Here is a 6,007-nt window from a genome sequence, read left to right on the forward strand (position 1 = left end):
CTTTTATAAAAAGGTACCAAGAATTTAAGCTGCTATTTATCTTACCTACCTTAACTAGATGTAAATTTCCATCATAAAACAAGTGATTTGATCTTACTTGTCGAGATTCTCAGAATAGTCTATTAGTAAACACTTCTATTCAATATTTATTTATTCACTCAACTAATATTTGGTTTTGTTTTAATTAGATTTTGGATAATAAAACATGTATATGGTATAAATATTAAACCTTAAAGGATATAGATGAATGCCATCTAAAGCATCATTCTTTCATGATGGAAATGTTTTATCTGTGCAGTCCAATATGGTAGCACCTATCCATATGTGTTATTAAGCTTTGAAACGTGGCTACTGATACTGAGAAAATGAATTTTTTATTTTAATTAAGTTAAATTTAAATAGCCTCATGTGGCCAGAGGCCAATATATTAGATAGTGTAGGATAGAAAGTTATACCTCTCTTTTGCTTTGGTTCCCCTCAGCCACCAAGTTCTTCTCCTAGAGGTAATTGTTATCAGATTCTTGAACATACAAGTGTACTTCAAAAAGTTCATGGAGAAATGGAACTAAAAGATCATATGAATCCCTCCATGAACATTTTGAAGTACCATTGTATTTACATTAATAATCTATGCATTTAAACATATATATGTGTATATTCGCACAAATAGTAGCATCCAAGTTATACAAACCGCTTTGAATCCTGTTTTTTTCCTTAAGATATTTGGTCAATATTTTCATATCAGTATATAGGATTGCCTCATATAGAGGCAATCCTATACTATACTATACTATACTATAGTATATACTATACTATAGAGGAATACTATACTATATAGTATTCCTTTTTGTGCATATGCCATAACTAGCCCTCTATCATAAACATTTTGCTTGTTTTAAACTATACTATACTATAGTACATACTATACTATAGAGGAATACTATACTATATCGTATTCCTTTTTGTGCATATGCCATAACTAGCCCTCTATCATAAACATTTTGCTTGTTTTAATATTTTCCTGGGAAACAATTTATAATGAATGTTTCAGGGGTACCCAAGACTGTCACATATTCCGTGATTCACTAAAAGGACTCACAGGTCTCAGAATATAGTTATACTAACAGCTAAAGTTTATTACAGCCAAAGATATATAACAGGATCAGCAGGTGGAAAAGATACAAGCAGAGTCTGGAGAAATCCATGCACAGGCTTCCCATGTTCTCTTCCTCCCATATGAGTGTGTTCCTTCCTTCAGCAGCAATAAAATGCAGTAACATACACAAGCTTCTGCCCAAGGAAACCCAGAAAAGACTCAGTGCCAAAGTTTTCACTGGGGACTGGTCACCTAGGTACCTCCTGCTTAGCAACTACCAAAATTCCAAATCTCCAGGGGAAAAAAAGCAGATGTTCAGTCATTAACTTGGTATAATAGCTTCATCATTTAGGGAAAGTTTTATATCAGTACAGGGAACTGTTTATCAGCTAAGTCCCAGATGTCAGCCAAGAGCCAACCTTGAAAACAAGCCCCTCAAATAGCAGCCTCAGGCTTGCTACATTAACGCTTTTCTGTGCAATAAATATCACTGTACCTACCTGATCTTTCATGTGTGCAAGTGTATCTGAAGGATATCTGAATGTAGAAAGGCTGTATCAAAGGGCATGGACATTTTTGTTATTAATGGTTATCCCCAAACCGTGTACCAATTTACACTTGGCAACAACAATGGATGAGAGTAATCCCCTAAAACCCCACAAACAGAGTAAAACAAATATTTTAAAATGCTTGCTATGTACAAGGCAATGTCTAGGCACTGGAGATAAAGCATTAAACAAGACAGAGTTCTCTGCTTACATTCCACAGAAAGGAAGGCAGAAATAAAAAAGTAAGTGAATAAGTGAACAAAATAATTTCAAATAATGATAAGTCATATGAAGAAAGTAAAATTAGATCACATAATGTATGGCTCAAGGGAGACTACTTTGGATTTAGTAGTTGAGGAAGTTCTCTCTGATATAATGATCTTTCAAATGAGATCTCAATTATAAGGAAACAACTATTCCAAAACGGGGCAGAGACCTACCAGACAAGTTTGAGGGACTAGTCCACAGGCCTTAATGCAGGACCAGAAGGAAGACTTTGATGGCTAGAACTCAGCTCTGGACCAAGGGGAGAATAGTTAAGTTGATGTCAGAGAGGACAGCAAGGGCCAGACTATGCAGAGACTTTTTATATTAATTCAGGAAGTTTTAGTTTAATTCTTCATGCTGCTGGGAGAGGCAGTCTGTATTAGTCCATTTCTGCTGCTTATAACAAAAAACCTGGAACTGGATAATTTATAAATAAAATAGAATTTATTGCTTACAGTTTCTGAGGCTGGGAAGCCCAAAGTCCATCTGGTGGTGGTGACAGTGACCCAAGGGTCTCACATTGCAAGATGGTGGAAGCAGAGAGAGTGAAAGACAGACTCTCTGTGTCTTTTAAAGCCCTCAGAACCATGCCCCTGGCCACCATCTTTAATCCATTCACTACTGCCTGGTCCTACAACCCAATCACCTCTTCAAGGCTCCACCTTTCAATTACCATAATAGGATTTCCCTCCCTCTTAATAGTCACAGTGGGAGCCAAGTTTCTAATACACAAGACATGGGGGACACAATTCAAGCTTCAGGGAGTTTTAGGGGAACATAATTCAATCCACTACATGGTCTCATGCTGACTCCTCTTGACTGCGTAAGAAAGGATGAGCCTCAGTCTGGAACACTACCTTACCGAGACATAGACTCCTCACGACCTGTGCTGGGCTCACCATCTTCTGTGGGAATATCTTTCCCTGTTTCAGACTCAACATGTTCTGCTTAAGTGTGTGATCAAGTAGTGGGGTACCTGGGTAACCCCACTGTTATATCTGTCCTCTGTGGGGAGGAGACAGGGTGCTTCTGCTGCAACACCATAGGGACACATGCAAGTCAGCTGTCCTATGTCAGCTCCTGGAAGGGACCTACCAGCCATGAGGGACTGAGGCTACTGTTACTCTATTTCTTTTCTATCTGAGCAGAGCGTTGTCCCATCCAGTGTGTAACTGCATTGTTTTCCGTGGTGACTCCATACCAGGACGCAGTGGGCAGAAGTGCTCAGACATCTGCTCCTGGTAATAGGCAACAGATGCCACTTGCTTGACAAGTGCAATGTGAAATTTTTGGAAGATGTTTAAGGAGGGGGAAAAAAAATGATCAGTTGGCAACTGTATAGAGAACGGATTTTAGAAAATTAAAAGAAAGAACAATTGAAAGGTTATTAGGGCATTCCAGGTGAGAGATCATAGTGTTAACTACAGTAGTAGCAGTGGGAATAGAAGTGAAGCCAGCAATACTGATGAGAGTTTGTGTGTGTGTATGTCTGTATACTGAAGACTGAGACCATCATAGTCTGTCCTGCATTAAACGATCCTGGGACCAGGCATATTTTCCTTTCCCTATGCTAAACAGTAATAAGAATATGCATAAAATAAGTTAACTAATTGCTCAAGGAAACACTTGCCCCTTACACACAAGGCTGTATACTAGCAGCTTGCTCATGAAGACTTGCTTCAATGCTATAGCCCTGACATATTCGCTATCCAGATTTATTCCATCATAAACTCTGTCCAATCCCAACCTGTTTCTTGCCTTGCAAAACTTACCATAAGACCACCCAGCCTTAAAACCCTGTAAATATCCTCACTAACTTCCCCTTCTGAAATACTGTTAAGACTTTCAAGGTGTTTCTCCTTTACCACAGAAGGTCTAAAAAATGTAGCTTTGCTTGATCAACAGGTTTTCCTTGTCTTTTGTAGACTGGAGGATTCAGAGTGTGTTGGGAGAAATCAAGAAAGAACTAAAGAGTCTTCTGGAAGATTACTACTCTTAGCTCTATGATTCTAAAGTTTTCAGAATCTTAGGATGATATCCTGGTAGAATAAATCCTGGATTAAAATTCAAACTACTTGGGCTATGGCAAAACCATTAACTTAAACCTCTCAGTGCCTTAAGCTCCTATTCTACTAAATAACATAAAAACCAGAAGCTAAACTCTGGTCCGCCTCCAAAAAATATGAAGTAATATATGTAAAACATTGAATACCTTGAGGGAAAAATTGAACTTTATGAAGTAAAGGAACTGTATTATTTTCTGATTGGAGTGGAACTTTTAACTCAACAGACATTCAACCATCTCTCCCTTTGAAGTACAAGATGAAGAGATTTTTCTGATTCCTCAGGAAGTGCCTTGAAACTGACCTAATTACATTTTATATAAATTTAGACTCTATTAAAACAGGTGACAGAACTACCATATGGGTGTTAATTTTCCTTCAAATAGTAGGCAATAGATATAATCCCAGAGCCGGCAGAGCCTTCAAAATAGGCATAATCCTAAATTACACAGCACAATGATATATAAAACAAGGAGTACAAATATTGGCAGATCACCATGCAAGGCTTTATTCAGGTTATGCAAATTTGATTTTTTTTTTTTTTTTTTTTTTTGTCCTTTTTGAGACCGGCCGCACCGCGCTCAGCCAGTGAGTACTGTGAGCGAACCAGTCATCCCTATATAGCATCTGAACCCGTGGCGGGAGCGCTGCTGCACTCCCAGCGCTGCACTCTCCCGAGTGCGCCACAGGCTCGGCCCGGATCCGAACCCGTGGCTGGAGCGCTGCTGCGCTCCCAGCGCTGCACTCTCCCGAGTGCGCCACAGGCTCGGCCCCAAATTTGATTTTAAAAGATCACTTTTCTCAAAAGAACCCATGCTTGTAATCAGAAATATATTAAAGTTTTTGCTGACTTTGAAATGCATAGAAATCTTTGTTCAAAAAGAGAGAAAAATAGCTATACTTCTCTCTGGGTTGAAATTTTTTTTAGTGACTGTTTCTCATTTTCAGATTGTTCAATTTTCAGTCTTCTTATACATTGCATGGACCAGGTGCTACAACAAACCAGCATAAATCTTTTCAATGAAAACACAGTAGTTACTCGGAAAATGAAGGCCTGTAAACAGTGTAACACGGTGTGCCATCTTGCAAAATCTAAATATAGTGCTGGGTCAACTCCTTTAGGTCACTAAAAAGAACTGCTGGCAAATCCAGACAGTTAGTTCTTGTATTTTTTCCCCTGAATATTTTCACCACCTGTCTTCATGTCTGACCTCTCCAGTCATTTCAAGCAATTCACAAAAGGAAGAAAGAAAAAAACCTGGCAAGCCCATATGCCAAACTAGATCATATCCAGGAGACTGAATACCTCTGAATCCAAGAAATGGTTATTTATAGACCTGTAATTAGTGATTAAAACCCCAGGGAATATTTTGTTTTCCATTTAACCTTAAACTCCTCTCAGCCTCTGTGCATTCTCATACTTAATGCGATGCTGTACAGCTCTGCCATTTATTAGGAAACAACCTAGAATTACTATGGGAAATGTGCTCTTCACTGTATGTCTAGTTTGCCTCATGTGTTTAGTGGCCAATTACTATTTAAATGTAAGATCAGAGGCTCATTTTCCCTAATCAACCATTAGAAAACTTGGAAGAATTTCACTATGTAGAAATTAGAAGATATATTAAAAATGAAATGCAACTTTTAATTAGTAGTGATATACTTACCGGTCATCTTTTAAAAATAATAATAATAATAATAATTAGTAGTAGTGATATTTCTGATACATTTAAGCTGAAATAGTGATATTCAAGAAACAGGTATTCAAGTAGGTAAAACAGAACCAGACTTACTACATTATCACAGATTTAGTAACATTAGGTTAAAAATATGCCTATCTAGTAACAATTGTTCTGAATACCTAACAAGGAGTATATATTTGTTTAATTAAAATTTTCCCCGTATAGGGCCGGCCCGGTGGCGCACTGGATAAGTGCGCCGCTTGGGAACAGGAGCAACGCCGAGGGTTGCGGTCCCATTGCCGGTCCCCGGTCCGGTGCAGGGGCAACACTGAGGGTTGCGATCCGTTGCCG

Source organism: Galeopterus variegatus, unplaced genomic scaffold, assembly GCF_000696425.1.
Source record: "Galeopterus variegatus unplaced genomic scaffold, G_variegatus-3.0.2 Scaffold2129, whole genome shotgun sequence".
In the NCBI taxonomy this organism is placed as follows: Eukaryota; Metazoa; Chordata; class Mammalia; order Dermoptera; family Cynocephalidae; genus Galeopterus; species Galeopterus variegatus.